The following is a 14822-nucleotide window of genomic DNA, read 5'->3' as shown; positions in this document are numbered from 1 at the left end:
CAGCTGACAGAAAGCTGGAAAAAGCCATTCTGCATGCAGCTCAATGGGAGAGAGAGAAATCACCAGTGAAGATACCCAACAGTGGACACTGCAACCTTTATATTTGGCCAGCCAGGCCAAAAGAGCCAGCGGGTGCAATAGTGGTTGGTACCTCTGTCATGGTGGAAGCCAACTGCCCTCTAATTGGACTGGAGACACACTCCATGGGAGGGAATGCATCCCTGAAACTGAAAACCTACAACAGGGGTAGTCATGAGCCCTGGGAGTGTAATGTGTGCTGGTGTCTGGCTAAATGTATATACTATGCTTATCAAACTGCCCAGTAAGCACTTCTCTTAATGTTCATACCCTTATGTTAATGCTACTCTCACTTTTGGTAGAGAACCTTCTCTTTTCAGATGGCAGTGACCTTGGGATGATTCAGAAGGCATCATGATGCTGGAAAGAAGTGACGGGAGTGCTCAGCACTGCAATATCTCTATCACACCTTCCAAGGCTCAGGTCTATTGCAAAAGAGGTGTCAGAAAGAATATAAGAGCCAAAGGAGGGATCGGACTCCTTACAACGTGCTTCCCCCAGACACAAAATGGCCTGGATATCCATGACCTCACAGTGCCTGACACTACCTACACAAGACCATAATAGGAGGAAAAGATGATGACATCAAAATAAAAGAGAGACTGATTGAGGGGGGGAGGGGATATGATGGAGAGTGGAGTTTTAAAGGGGAAAGTGGGGGGAGGGAGGGCATTACCATGGGATATTGTTTACAATCATGGAAGATGTCAATAAAAAAAGTGTGTGTATTTTTTGTTCAAAATCTGCTCCAATGGGTAGGGCTGATATAAAAGGTTGAGCTGGGGAGCAGAGCCTCTTGTATTCCTTAAGGCTGTCGAGCCCTGCAGATCTTGTTGGCTGTGCAGGCCACACCTGGATCACTACCACTGGAGAGGCCCGGTGCTGTCCATTCATCAGAAATAATGAGCTAAGCAGCCTTATCTTCTAATCAGCCCATCCTCCCCAGACTGTCCTGGAGACCAATTAGCAGAGGCAAGAATTTTGCCTTTCCAAGCAAAACAGCCAGAACACACTCCCGGCCCTCAGGAACAATGCTGAGCACAGGCCTTTGGCCTTTCTCAGGTTGCATTGACTTTCTCCTGCTCCCAGGTAGCCCTGGGGCTAGTTTCAGAAAATGGAACATGATTTGTCACACAGAACAAACACAGTTTCAGGACTTCCTTTGTAAATCCAGGATTTAGGTTGTTTTCTTCTTTTTCTTTTTCCAGGTTGACCTAGAATGCACTATGTAGCCTCAGGTTGGCTGTGAACTCACATCTTCCTCCTACCTTGGCCTCCTGAGTGCTGGGATAAAAGGACTGTGCCCCCATACCCAGCCTCTTTTTGTTTTTACACCTTTTTTTTAAGTCCCAGCATATACATTTGGAAGTCTGAGGTAGGAGAATATGAAGTTTAAGGTCATGAGTTCAAGACCAGTCTCAAAGGTTGGAAAGATGGCTTAGCAGTTAAGGCATTTGCCTGCAAAGACTAAGGAACTAGGTTTGATTCCCCAGTAGCCATGTTGAAAGGATAAAAGTTGCCCTATTTCTGCTGCCCTGTATTCTAGATGCTTTGCTAACTTGCCTTTTTAAGCTTCTGTAATATGGCTTGCTTGCTACTGCACTGAATCACAGAACTGCCATTTTGCAACTACCTCCATTTTGTAAAAAGTATACCATGAGGACCTGGCCCTTTGTACGCCCTACCCAATCAGAGGGACCCTCACGAGCCCACCTCGTGGGCCCCACCCAATCAGAGGGACCCACGGCTGAAAAGCCCCTATGACTCTGCATACCTGTGGTCTTAGCCTTTATAAGCTGACCAAACCCGTTGCTAGGGGCTCTTCACCCCTCCTGCGAGAGGAATCTGTGTTGAGCCCCGATGCATCGGATTCAATAAACCTCATGCGGTTTGCATTGAGAGCGTCCTACGTGAGTGTTTTTGGGGTCGCGTAGACAGCCCTGAGCGGGGACCCCTCTGGGGAACCCCACAATGTAAGCCAGATGCACAAGGTAGTGCATGTATCTGGAGTTCATTTGCAGTGGCTTGAGGCCTTGATGCACCCATTCTCCCTCTCACCTTCTCTCTCTCTCTCACTTTAAAATAATAAAAAAAATAGGGCCGGAGAGATGGCTTAGCAATTAAGGCATTTGCCTGCAAAGCCAAAGGACCTTGATTCGATTTCCCAGGACCCACATAAGCCAGATGCACAAGGGGGCACATGCATCTGGAGTTCGTTTGCAGTGACTGGAGGCCCTGGTGCGCCCATTCTCTATCTGCCTCTTTTTCGCCCCACCTCTCTTCCCATCTCTCTCAAATAAATAAATAGTTTTTTAAAATAAAAATTTTGTTTGTTTTTTCGAGGTAGGGTCTCCCTCTAGCCCAGGCTGACCTGGAATTCACTATGTAGTCTCAGGGTTGTCTCGAATTCATGGCGCTCCTCCTACTTCTACCTCCAGAGTGCTGGTATTAAAGGCATGTGCCACCATTCCTGGCTAATAAAACATATATATTTTCTTTTAAATATGGAACGCTTCACGAATTTGCATGTCATCTTTGCGCAGGGGCCATGCTAATCTTCTCTGTATCATTCCAATTTTAGTATATGTGCTGCCGAAGCGAGCACAAAATATATTTTTATTTGTGAGGTAACAGAAATAATGGGGCTGGAGAGATGGCTCAGCTATTAAAGCACTTGCCTGCAAAGCCTAAGGACCAGAGTTTGATTCCTCATTACCCACGTAAATCCAGATGGAATCTCAACAGAGTTTTAGTCTGCATTTCCCTGATGACTAGGGATGTAGAACACTTTTTTAGATGTTTGTATGCCATCTGTATTTCTTCTTTTGAGAACTCTCTATTTAGTTCTATAGCCCATTTTCTTAGTTGGGTTGTTTGATTTCTTATTTTTTAATTTTTTGAGTTCTTTGAATATCCTAGATATTAATCCTCTATCAGATATATAGCTGGCAAAGATTTTTCCCATTCTGTAGGTTGCCTCTTTGCTTTATTCACAGTGTCCTTTGCAGTACAAAATCTTTGTAATTTCATGAGGTCCCAGCGGTTAATCTGTGGTTTCATTGCCTGAGCAATTGGGGTTCTATTCAGAAAGTCTTTGCCAAGACCAGTATGGATGAAGGGTTCCCCTACTTTTTTCTCTAGCAGTTTCAGAGTTTCAGGTCTGGTATTAAGGTATTTAATCCATTTGGATTTAATTCTTGCACATGGAGAGAAAGAAGCATCTACTTTCATCTTTCTTTCTTTCTTTCTTTCTTTTTTTTTTTTTTTTGAGGTAGGGTTTCACTCTAGCTCAGGCTGACCTGGAATTTACTATGGAATCTCAGGGTGGCCTCAAACTCATGGCGATCCTTCTACCTCTGCCTCCCGAGTGCTGGGATTTAAGGCATGCGCCACCATGCCTGGCTACTTTCATCTTTCTACAGATACATATCCAGATTTCCCCAGCAAAATTTGCTGAAGAGGCTGTCTTTTCTCCAATGAGTATTTTTGGCATTTTTGTCAAATATCAGGTGGCTATAGCTACCCAGACTTACATCTGGGTCCTCTATTCTGTTCTATTGATCTACATTTCTGCTTTTGCACCAGTACCATGCTGTTTTTGTTACTACAGCTCTGTAGTATAGGTTAAAATCAGGTATGGCGATGCCACCAGCCTTATTATTTATTGGTCAAAATTGTTTTAGATATTCGTGATATTTTTTGTGCTTCCAAATGAATATTTGGATAGTTTTTTTCTATTTCCATGAAGAATGCCATTGGAATTTCGATGGGGATTGCATTGAGTATGTAGTTTGCTTTTGGTAAGATTGCCATTTTCACAATATTGATTCTTCCAATCAAAGAATAAGGAATGTCTTTCCATTTCCTAGTGTCTTCTGCAATTTCTCACTTGAGTGTATTAAAGTTTTCATTATAGAGATCCTTCACTTTCTTAGTTAGATTTATCCAAGGTACTTATTATTATTATTATTTTGATGCAATTGTGAATGGGAGTGCTTCTCTGATTTCATCCTCTGTATGTTTGTTGTTAGCATATAGGAAAGTAACTGGCTTCTTTGTGTTTATTTTGTATCCTGCTACATGGTTACAGGCTCAAGGGGAAGCTCCATGATGGCAGGGGAAAATGATGGAATGAGCAGAGGGTGGACATCATCCCCTTGCCAACATAAGGTAGACAATAGCAACAGAAGTGTGTGCCAAACACTGGATTGGGGAAACTGGCTATAATACCCATAAGCCCGCCCCCGACGATATGCTCCCTCCAGGAGGCATTAGTTCCCAAATCTCCATCAGCTGGAAACCTAGCATTCACAACACCTAAGTTTATGGGGGATATCTAAATCAAACTACTACAGTCCTTTATGGTATAGAATCGTGTTCTGCAAATAATGATAACTTGATCTCTCCCTTTCCAATTTGTATCCCTTTCATGTGTGTCTCTTGCCTTATTGCTATGGCTAAGACTTCCAGTACTATAATAAATAAAAGTGGGAAGAGTGGACACCCTTGTCTTGTTCCTGATTTTAGTAGAAAAGCTTCCATTTTTTCCTCATTTAGTAATATGTTGGCTATAGGCATGCCATAAATATCCTTTATTATATTGAGATATGTTCCTTCTATTCCCAGTCTATGTGGGACTTTTATCATGAAGGGATGTTGGATCTTGTCAAATGCTTTTTATGCATCTAATGAGATGATCATGTGATTTTTGTCCTTAAGTCCATTTATATAATGTATTGCATTTATCAATTTGCATATGTTGAACCATCCCTGCATCTCTGGGATAAAGCCTACTTGGTTGGGTTGGATGATCTTTCTAATATATTCTTGTATTGTCTTTGCCAATATTTTGTTGGGAATTTTTGCATCTATGTTCATTAGGGATTGGTCTGTCATTTTTTGTTTTTTGTTCTGTCTTTGCCTGGTTTTGGTATCAGGGTGATGCTGGCTTCGTAGAAGGAATTTGGTAGGATTCCTTCTTTTTCTATTTTATGGTAAAGAAGCATTGATGTTAGTTCTTCCCTGAAGGTCTGGTAAAATTCACCAGTGAATCCATCTGGGCCTGGACATTCTTTAGTTGGGAGATTTTTGATAACTGCTTGGATCTCCATACTGGTTATGGGTCTATTTAGGTGATTAATCACATCATGATTTAATTTAGGTAGGTCATATAATTCAAGCTAATCATCCATTCTTTCAGATTTTCAAACTTAGTGGAGTATATGTTCTTATAGTATGTCCCGATGATTTTTTATAAATTTCCCTCTTAGGACTGCCTTCATTGTGTCCCAAAGTTTTTGGTATGTTGTGTTCTCATTATCATTTGGCTCTATGAATTTTTTTTATTTCCTTCTTGATTTCTTCACTGACCCATTCATCATTTAGTAGTGTATTGTTTAGTTTCCATGATTTTGTATATTTTCTGTAGCTTTTCTTGCTATTGATTTGTTGTTTGATTCCATTGTGGTTAGATAGAATGCAAGGAATTATTTCAATTTTCCTGTATTTGTTCAGATTTGCTTTGTGTCCTAATATATGGTCTATTTTAGAGTATGTTCCATGTGCTGCTGAAAAGAATGTATATTCTGCAGCATTTGGATAAAATGTCCTGTATGTATCTCTTACATCCATTTGTTGTATAACCTCATTTAATCCAAGTGCCTCTGTTTATTTTTTGCTGGGATGACCCGTCAATTAGTGAGAGTGGGTGTTGAAGTCACCCACTACAATTTTGTTTGGTGTTATTTGTGACCTTAGTTCTAATAGCATTTGATGAAGTTGGGAGCCCCCATGTTAGGTGCATATATATTTAGGATTGCAATGTCCTCCTGTTGGAGTATGCCTTTTATCAATATAAAATGTCCTTCCTTATCTTTCCTAACTAATGTTGGACTGAAGTCTACCTTGTCAGATATTAGGATAGCAACCCCTGTTTGTTTTCTAGATCCATTTGCTTGAAACACCGTTTTCCAACCTTTCACCCTCAGATAGTGTCCATCCTTTGTAGAAAAGTGAGTTTCTTGGAGGCAACTAATTGAAGGATCCTGCTTTTTAACCCAGTCTGCAAACCTATGTCTTCTGGTTGGGGCATTGAGGCTATTGATATTAAGAGATATTGAAAGGTGTGTATTTATTTTTGCCTTTTTTTTTTTTTTTTTTGTAGTTCTTCTGGTTTTTCTGTTGCTCTCTTGTATTAAATAGTATTTGAGTATAGTTTGTTTTTTCCAGTTTCCTTATATGTGTGCTTTTCTTTCTCTTCAGCATGGAGGATTCTTTCAAGTATTTTCTGTAGAGCTGGTTTTGCCTTCAAATATTCCTCTAGCCCATTTTTGTTGTGGAATGTCCTTATTTCTCTGTCTATTTGATTTTTTTTTTTTCTTTTTTGGTTTTTCGAGGTAGGTCTTACGCTAGCCCAGGCTGACCTGGAATTAACTATGTAGTCTCAGGGTGGCCTCGAACTCAAGTGATCCTCCTACCTCTGCCTCCCGAGTGCTGTGCTGAGATTAAAGGCGTGCGCCACCACGCCCGGCTTTTTCTCTGTCTATTTGAATGGATAGCTTTGCAGGATAAAGTAACCTTGGTTGACAGTTGTTATCTTTCAGATCTTGGAATACCTCATGTCAAAAGCAAACCAAAACAAAACAAAAAACAGCCTTTCTGTTTTTTAACGTTTGTGTTGAGCTGATGGGCTGACCTTTGTAGGCAACTTGCTTTTCCGCTCTAGCTGCTTTCAATATTTTGTCTTTGGTTTGTGTGTTTGGTAGTTTGGTTATAATATGGGGAGGAGAGGTTCTTTCCAGGTTTTATCTGTTTGGTGCTCTAAAGGATTCCTGTATCTGCACTGGCATCTCTTTCCCAACTTGGGGAAGTTTTTTTTTTCTATGATTTTGTTGAAAACACCTATGATGCCTTTGGAGTGAAATTCTTCTCTTTCTACTATACCCTGAATTCTTATGTTTGATCTTTTCATAGTGCCCCAAATATCTTGAAATTCCCATTCATACTTTCCTATTAGTTTGTCTTTCTCTTTGTTGGACTATATTAGATCTGCTACCTGGTCCTCTAGTCTAGATATTTTGTTTCTTCTTCATCCATTCTACTAGTGAGATTTTCTACAGAGTTTTTTATTTCATTAATTGTGTTCTTCATTGGTAGTAATTCTGACTGGCTTTTCTTTATTATTTCTATTTCCTTGTTTATGTCTTGTATTGACCTCTTTATTTCATTTAATTGATTTCCTGTGCATCTTTGATTCATTTGGTTTCCTCTTTCATTCCTTTGATTTCTTCTTTGACTTCTTTGAGCATATTTATAATCATCCTTTTGAAATCTTTCTCAGGCATTTCCTCTAACTCATTCTCACTGGAGGTCATTTCTGATGCATTAATACTTTTTGGTGGATTTATATTGTCTTGATTTTTGGTGTTTCTTGTATTATAATGTACATATTTTTGAATCTTGGATTAATTTAATGCTTAGGTTTTCTAATTAGCTATAGTATTATTAGATGTATCAATCTGATGTTATATATCTTCATGGTAGGAGTTTAAGGTGCTAGGTGTGGCTCTCAAGACTCTCAGAGTATCTTCAAAAGTGACCCTAGATATTGGATTTGCCTGCTATGAGAGTATTCAAGTAGGCTGAGTGGAATACAATACAGGCAGATTCTAAAATTTAACTAAACAATGTACACATTCAATGAAAAACATCACAGAGTATTTATGCAAAGTAGGTATTATGACAACCAGATCCCCTAACAAAGTCACAGTCCCTTAGGATGTGTGTTGCCCCACACCCTTAATCTGGTCACCTAGGAGGTTAAGATTGCTGGTCTGTTGAGGGTTCCAAGTCAGCTTGTGACCGAGTGAGATCCTTCCCTAATGAACAACAGAAGAGGAAACAAAGCCACTATAAATCAGGAAGCAACAAATAACAAGCCCAAAATATATCTTATTTAAGAACGGCAAATCCAACCATCCATCAGATTTAACATATAATTTATCCTAACATAGAAGGTGCAATTAGCACTTTTGATTCAATCCTATATACCAGGCTTATTTGGCGGGTACTGACCTGGTGTAATCCCAGTTACCTTTTAGGATTATTTGGGTCTCAGTTATGCTGTGGTCTTGCTTGGGTCCCTCTTTGCTGCACTGTGGGTTCAGGTATTCTGGCTGGGTTGTTGGATTGCTGTTCTGGTCGCTGGTGCTGGGTGCTTGCCAGCACTTGAGCTGGCTGTGGGGGCGGGGAGGGTGTGGATGGTGGCTCTAGTTCTCCCACTGGTCCATGTGGTCCTTTAGGTCACAAGCTGCTCCTTTGTTCGTTGCTGCATTCCCACCTTCACGTTTCTTGAGTTTGCAAGGAGCTCCAGTGTGAGTGGAGAGTCTCCTCAGCTGGTTTTCCTGTGGCTCAAGCTGAGCCTGGCAGCTGCGGCCCCGCGGACCTGGTGCCGCCACTGCTGGAGCCGCTTCTGTCTGCCTGTGTGGACTCTGGATGCTCTGGATCTCTCCTACTTCTCTGCTGCCATTGGTAATTTCTTTTGCACCTCACTTTTTAGTAGAAGAGTATATTTTGCTTTTTTTTTTTTTTTTTTGGCTTTTTCTCCCCTAGGCTGCTTTAACATGGTCCCTATGCTACCATCTTAACCAGGAGTTCTAAAATATTCATTTTTTTTATTTTTTATTTTTTTTTTGTTTTTTTGAGGTAGGGTTTCACTCTAGCCCAGGCTGACCTGGAATTCACCATGTAGTCTCAGGGTGGCCTTGAACTCATGGCAATCCTCCTACCTCTGCCTCCCGAGTGCTGGGATTAAAGGCATGCGCCACCACGCCCGGCTTTAAAATATTCATTTTTTTTTAAAGAGAGAAATAATGGGCATGCCAAGACCTCTTGCCAGTGCAAATCAACTTCAAATGCATACACCTGATTTTATGTGGGTACTGGGGGGGGTCTAACCCTGTGTGGCATACTTTGCAAGCTAGTACCTTTAACCACTCAGCCATCTCCCCAACCCCTAGGGATTTAATTTAATGACAGACAAATTGTATTCATGAAGACATATGACAGTTTTGTGGTCCATGCATGTAATCTTAGCATTCTGGATGTGGAGGTAGAAGGATCATGAGTTCAATGTCATTCTGGGCTACATAGGAGTTTAAGGTCAGCATGGGTTATATAAGACCTTCTTTCAAAAATTTAACAATTATAAAACACAATAAAATGACCTGGGCATGGTGGCTCACACCCGTAATCTCAGAATTCAGGAAGCTGAGGTAGGCAGACTGAAATACATTACAAGCCAGTTTGGACTAGAGAGCCTACCTCAAAAGAAAAAAAGAGAGAGAGGGAGAGAGAAAGAGGGAGAAGAAAAGAAAAAGAAAAAGATAATGGTTGGTGAGATGGCTTAGTGGTTAACATGCTTGCTTCAGATGCCTAAGGACCCAGAACCCACATAATCCAGATGCACAAGGTAGCACAGGTATCTGGAGTTTGTTTATAGTGGTTATAGGATTTGGCATGCCCATTCTCTCTTCCTCTCTCTCTCTCCCCCTCTCTCTCTTCTCAAATAAATAAATAAATAAATAAATAAATAAATAAATAAATAAGAAGAACCGGGATCCGGGTGCGGTGGTGTATGCCTTTAATCCCAGCACTGGGGAGGGAGAGGTAGGAGGATCACCAGGAGTTCGAGGCCACCCTGAGACTATATAGTGAATTCCAGGTCAGCCTTGGCTAGCGTGAGACCCTACCTCGAAAAACAAAAACAAAAATAAAAAAGGGCCTGGTATGCTGGCACACGCGTTTAATCCCAGCACTCGGGAGGCACAGGAAGGAAGATCTCCATGGGTTTGAGGACACCCTAAGACACAGTGAATTTCAGGTCAGCCTGGGTTAGACCGAGACCGTACCTCGAAAAAACAAACCAAAACAAAATTGAAACAAAAAAGAAGCAACAATTAATGCAGGGATAAGCTGATGGGCGGATAAGCTAAAGAAGACTGGGTCACATACATAGTTTAGCAGGTGCACTTGGGTTTAGCCTCACTCCACCCCTCGCCCCGCCCCCTTACACGAGCCGAACTACATTTCCCAGAAGTCTCTGCGTCCCGGGCATGCGCAGCGCGGCGTTTGGAGGCTGCGACGCCGAGTTTCACTCCGGCTGGTCTCCGGTTCGGGAGTCGGAGCTACATTCCGAGCCTTACCCAGGCCGAGCGGGGAGTAGTGGCTCCCGAAGCTCTACGGTCTCTTCCGCCTGCCTCCTCGGCTTCCTAGGACTCGGTGAGACGGGGACGAGAGGGTCACCACCTGCTCGTCGCTTGGGCCGGGGTCCCGAGGGCAGGGGGTGGTGGTGGTGGTGGCCGCGGCGGCGACACCACCTCGCTGGGACCGGAAGGGGGCGGTCATGCGGGCGAGGGGAGGGCTGGGCCGGTGGGATGGAGGGGTGCCAGGGGGGCTGGGGAGGAATGGGGGGGTTCTGGGTCCTGGATCCTGGAGACGGGAGTTCGGGATCAGGCTTGGGGTGCGTTGAGAGCTGCAGACTGGCTTGGGCGAGGGCCGCGCCCCTGGGAGTGTGTGTGTGTGTGGGGGGGGCGGGGGTGTCCCACTGGACCTGGAGGGACGCTTGAGGCTGTTTTGCCATCGGCTTGCCCGGAGGAGAGAGGGTTTAGTGTGGGGGAGGGGCGAAGAGTGTGAGTTTTGGGGTGTGGGTCCCGGCGAAGTACTCAGCGGGCCAGCCGTGGGACTTTGGAAGACTTGCCCCCTTCTCCCTATTCTGCCGTTGTCCCTCCGAAACCGCGCCTGCTTGCGCGACGCTCCTCTGTTTCTTGGGTCACTCTGGGCAGCGCCTGCAGGTGTGTAGTGATTAGGATTTAAAAAGACTCCTCTCTCTCTTTTTCTCTTTTTTTTTTTTTTCCCCCCGTAGCTCCGCCTTCTGTCCCATCCCTGTAAGCCAGCTGGCTTCACTTCCCTAAGTGCCATCGGATTGTTAAGAGAAGTTGAGGACCTTTAAGGCACGCACAGTATTTCCGCACGGCATCCTAGACCCCTTAAAAGTTCTAAAGAGCCGACCGTGGTGTGGTACACTCTGTATTTCCAGCACCTGGGAGATTTAAGCAGGAGGATGACAGGTTCAAGGCCTGCCAGACCCTGCCGCACCCGCTGTCTCCCCCACCCCCCCCTCCCATAAAAGAAAAAGTCCTAGAAAGCCAGATCTGGTGGCTCACGGCTGTAATTCTAGCACGTAGGAGGCTGAAGTCGGAGAATTTAGAGTTCTAGGCCAGCTTGAACTGCATAGGGAGACTTTGTTCAAAACAACAGCCAAGAAACAGGTGGGGGAGGAGGGCTGGAGAAATTGTTCGGTGGTTATAGACACCTGCTTGCATATCCTGACTTCTCTGGGGTTCAGTTCTCCAGTACCCTCATAAAGCCAGAGGCACAGAGGGGCATATGCATCTGGAGTCCTTTTGCGGCAGCAAAAGTTCTTGGTGTGCCATTTTCTGTCTTCTCTCAAATAAAATAATAAATACATATGTTTTGTTTTTCGAGAGAGGGTCTCACGCTAGCTAACCTGGAATTCCTATGTAGTCTGAGAGTGAACCCAAACTCAAGACGATCCTCCCAACCTCCGCCTCCCAAATGTGGAGATTAAAGGCATGCACCACCACACCTGGCTAGCTACATTAGCCAAATCAGGTTGTTCTTGGTTCAACTGAGAGACCCTGCCTCAATAAAGTGGAGAGGGATAGAGGAAGGTACCACCGGACATCACCCTCTGGCTTCCTCATGCTATGTGCACCTTACACACGCGCGTGCATGCACACACGCATGCACCCATGTGCGTGCGTTAAAAGAAAAAAAAAAAACTTCCCTAGAAAGAGTGCTAATTAGGGTTTATTTCATCTGCCTGAATATCTAGGCTCTTTTGGTTTTCTTAGGTAGGGTCTCAGTGTAGCTCAGGCTGACCTGGAATTCACTATGTAGTCTCAGGGTGGCCTCGAACTCTCCGTGATCCTCCTACCTCTGCCTCCTGAGTGCTGGGATTAAAGGCGTGTGCCACCATGCCTGGTCAGTGTCTAGGCTCTTTGTTCATTTGCTGTGTGACCTTGGTTAAAATTTTATCCTCTCTGGTGTTTTGATACCCTGGGTGCCTGTCTGTGCTACTGGCTGGCCTCTGACATCCTCTTAGTGCTTTTCTGAGAACCTCCTAATTTTCGAGTGGGCTGAGAAAGACTCTTCTACCTTTTGCTCTTCCTAGACTGTTGGAAAATAGATCTGGTGATGTTCAGTCCCCAGCCACAGCACACGGGATCCGACATCTGTGGACTCGTTTTCACTCACGGCTGTTTCTCAATTTAAAAACTTAATCATCATGTTGTTGGCAAAAGGTGCCTCAGAGTTTCTGTCGCTGAGTCAGCAAGCCCTTCACATTGGCCAGGGGGGTTGTTCATGTTGTTTGTGTTTTATTATCAAGATGGGAACTCAAACAAGTTATTCCTCCTAAGGATCTGGTATCTCCGTCAAGGAAGGACAGTTTGTGCCAGCCCCTTGGAGAGAGGAGGTGAAAGCCAATGGGAGACATAGCTTGCTGCTCTCCCAAGCTGGGGTTTTGAAGAGAGAAGGTGAGCCTTGAGGGAGGGTGGTGGGCTTCCAGGGCTCCAGGGAGAAGAAAGTGAGGCCTGGGTCTTGAGTGTTGGTTGCCAGCTGTGGTAAATGCATTCAGATGGCTTCTTGCCAACTGCTTCTCCCGTGTAACCAGTCTCAGAGGATGTGTTCCACGTTTAAACGTGCTTTATGGGCTGGTGTGTAGCTTTGATAGACTGCTTGCCTAGCGTGACCCCTGGCTTCACTCCCTAGCACTGCAAAAAAAAAAAAAAAAGTTAAAAAAACAAACAAGCAAAACGCTTAGTGGGCTGGGGAGATGGCTCAGTTGGAAAAGTGCTTGCTTTGTAAGCATGAACACCTGAGTTTGATCCCCAGTGCCCACATAAAAATGCCAGGCATAGGGGATGGAGAGATGGTTTAGCAGTTAAAGGCACTTGCTTGCAAAACCTGCTGGTCTGGGTTCAATTTCCAGCACCCATGGAAAAGCCTGATGCAAAAAGTGGCACATGTGTTGGTATTCATTTGCATGTAAAGAGACCTTGGCATGTTCAATACACACAGGTGCAAATTAAAAAAAAAAAATGTGTTGTAAAAGTCAGGCAAGGTGGTGTCATGCCTGCACTGTAATCCCAGCATGGGGTAGATAAGAGACCAGAGGATCCCTGGTGAGCTCCAGACCAGTGAGAGGCCCTGGCTCAAAGGCAGTGAGTGGATGGCTTTCCTTAGGATAACATCCAAGCTTGTCCTCTGGTCTCCACACATACACACAATCATGTGCTCAAACACGTATGCATGTTAAAAATAAAGGGGGGGGGGTGCTGGAGAAATGGCTTAGTGGTTAAGGCTTAGGCCTGTGAAGCCTAAGGACCCATGTTTGATTCTTCATATCCCACATAAAGTCAGACGCGCACATGCGAGGTTGTACATGCGCACAAGGTGGCACACTCGTCTGGAGTTCAGTTACGGTGGCTAGAGGCCCTGGTGTGCAAGTTCTCTCACTCTTTTGCTCTCGCTTTAATAAATAAATAAAAGGCCAGCCTGTTGGGCTTACCTCAAACATGCGCACGTGTGCGCGCGCGTGCACACACACACAACACTACATGCCTGGCATGATGACACATTCCCGTTATCCCTGTGCTAGGGAGGCTGGGGCAGCAGAATTGCAAGTTTGAGGTCAGCTAGGGCTATGTAGCCAGTTCAAGGCCACCCCTGTCTTTACATGGTTGCACACTTCTGTAATCTCAGCAGAAGGCTATATAGCCTGGGCCATAGAGTGACTTCCAAAGCAGCCTGGGCTACATAGGGAGACCTTGTCATCTTGAAAGAAAATAAAGGGAGTCAGGAGAGATGGCTTAGCAGTTAAGGTGCTTGCCTGTGAAGCCCAAGGATCCAGGTTCAATTTCCCCAGTACCCACATAAGCCAGATGCACATGGTGGCGCATGTGTCTGGAGTTTTGCAATGGCTAGAGGCCCTGGCGTTCTCATTCTGTCTCTAATAATGTAAAGTAAAAATAAGTAAGTAAATAAGTAAGAATAAAATAAAGGGCTGGAGAGATGGCTTAGCAGTTAAGTGCTTGCCTATGAAGCAAGGACCCGGTTCAAGGCTTGATTCCCCAGGACCCACATAAGCCAGATGCGCAAGGTGGCGCATGCATCTGGAGTTTGTTTGCACTGGCTGGAGACCCTGGTGTGTCCATTCTCTCACTCTCTCAAATAAATAAATAAAAATATCTATAAATAAATAAATATAGTTTTAAAAAGGGCATACTTTATGGAGAAACGAGTAAAGATTTCTGCTTTTGAACTGAAAATGCCCCTTTCTTTGGTTGCACAAACACAAGCCTCCCCTGGTGCCAGACGAGATCTCTATCTTCTGGCAGCTTGTTTGGTGGAAAAACAGACACAGCACAGTGAGTGACAAGGTGTCAGCGTGGTAGGTGCTGAGCTGGGGGTGTGGGGGCCAGTCAGAAGGCACACTTCCTGCTGTAGGGGCTGAGCTTGTAGGCAGCAGAGTCACATGGGTCACAAAGGATTCTAGAAGGTGATAGAGCTAAGGTCTATTGAAAAGGGAGAACAGGGCTGGAGAGATGGCTTAGCGGTTAAGCGCTTGCCCGTGAAGCCTAAGGACCCCGGTTCGAGGCTCG

The 14822-nt window shown here is 44.3% G+C and overlaps 1 protein-coding gene and 1 non-coding gene across 6 annotated transcripts in view; one reads left to right on the top strand and one right to left on the bottom strand.

The window, feature by feature from the left end:
• Positions 1-2576: 2576 nt before the first annotated feature.
• Positions 2577-2683, bottom strand: LOC123458960. Its single transcript, XR_006635893.1, has one exon. It is a non-coding gene; the product is annotated as a U6 spliceosomal RNA (small nuclear RNA).
• Positions 2684-10207: 7524 nt separating this feature from the next.
• Dtx2 (deltex E3 ubiquitin ligase 2) overlaps positions 10208-14822 on the top strand; it is a 48273-nt gene continuing 43658 nt past the window's right edge. For 3 of the 5 annotated variants that reach the window (XM_045144305.1, XM_004666278.2, XM_045144300.1), the window contains exons 1-2: positions 10208-10356; positions 12579-12695. The gene's annotated coding sequence lies outside the window, so the exon portion shown is untranslated. The remainder of the gene's footprint in view (positions 10357-12578; positions 12696-14822) is intronic. The other 2 variants (XM_045144304.1, XM_045144302.1) reach the window with 1 other exon arrangement.

This window comes from Jaculus jaculus, chromosome 2 (assembly GCF_020740685.1).
Source record: "Jaculus jaculus isolate mJacJac1 chromosome 2, mJacJac1.mat.Y.cur, whole genome shotgun sequence".
In the NCBI taxonomy this organism is placed as follows: domain Eukaryota; kingdom Metazoa; phylum Chordata; class Mammalia; order Rodentia; family Dipodidae; genus Jaculus; species Jaculus jaculus.
Note: the sequence above shows the minus strand (reverse complement) of the source record. Positions and strands in the feature narration are given on the sequence as shown.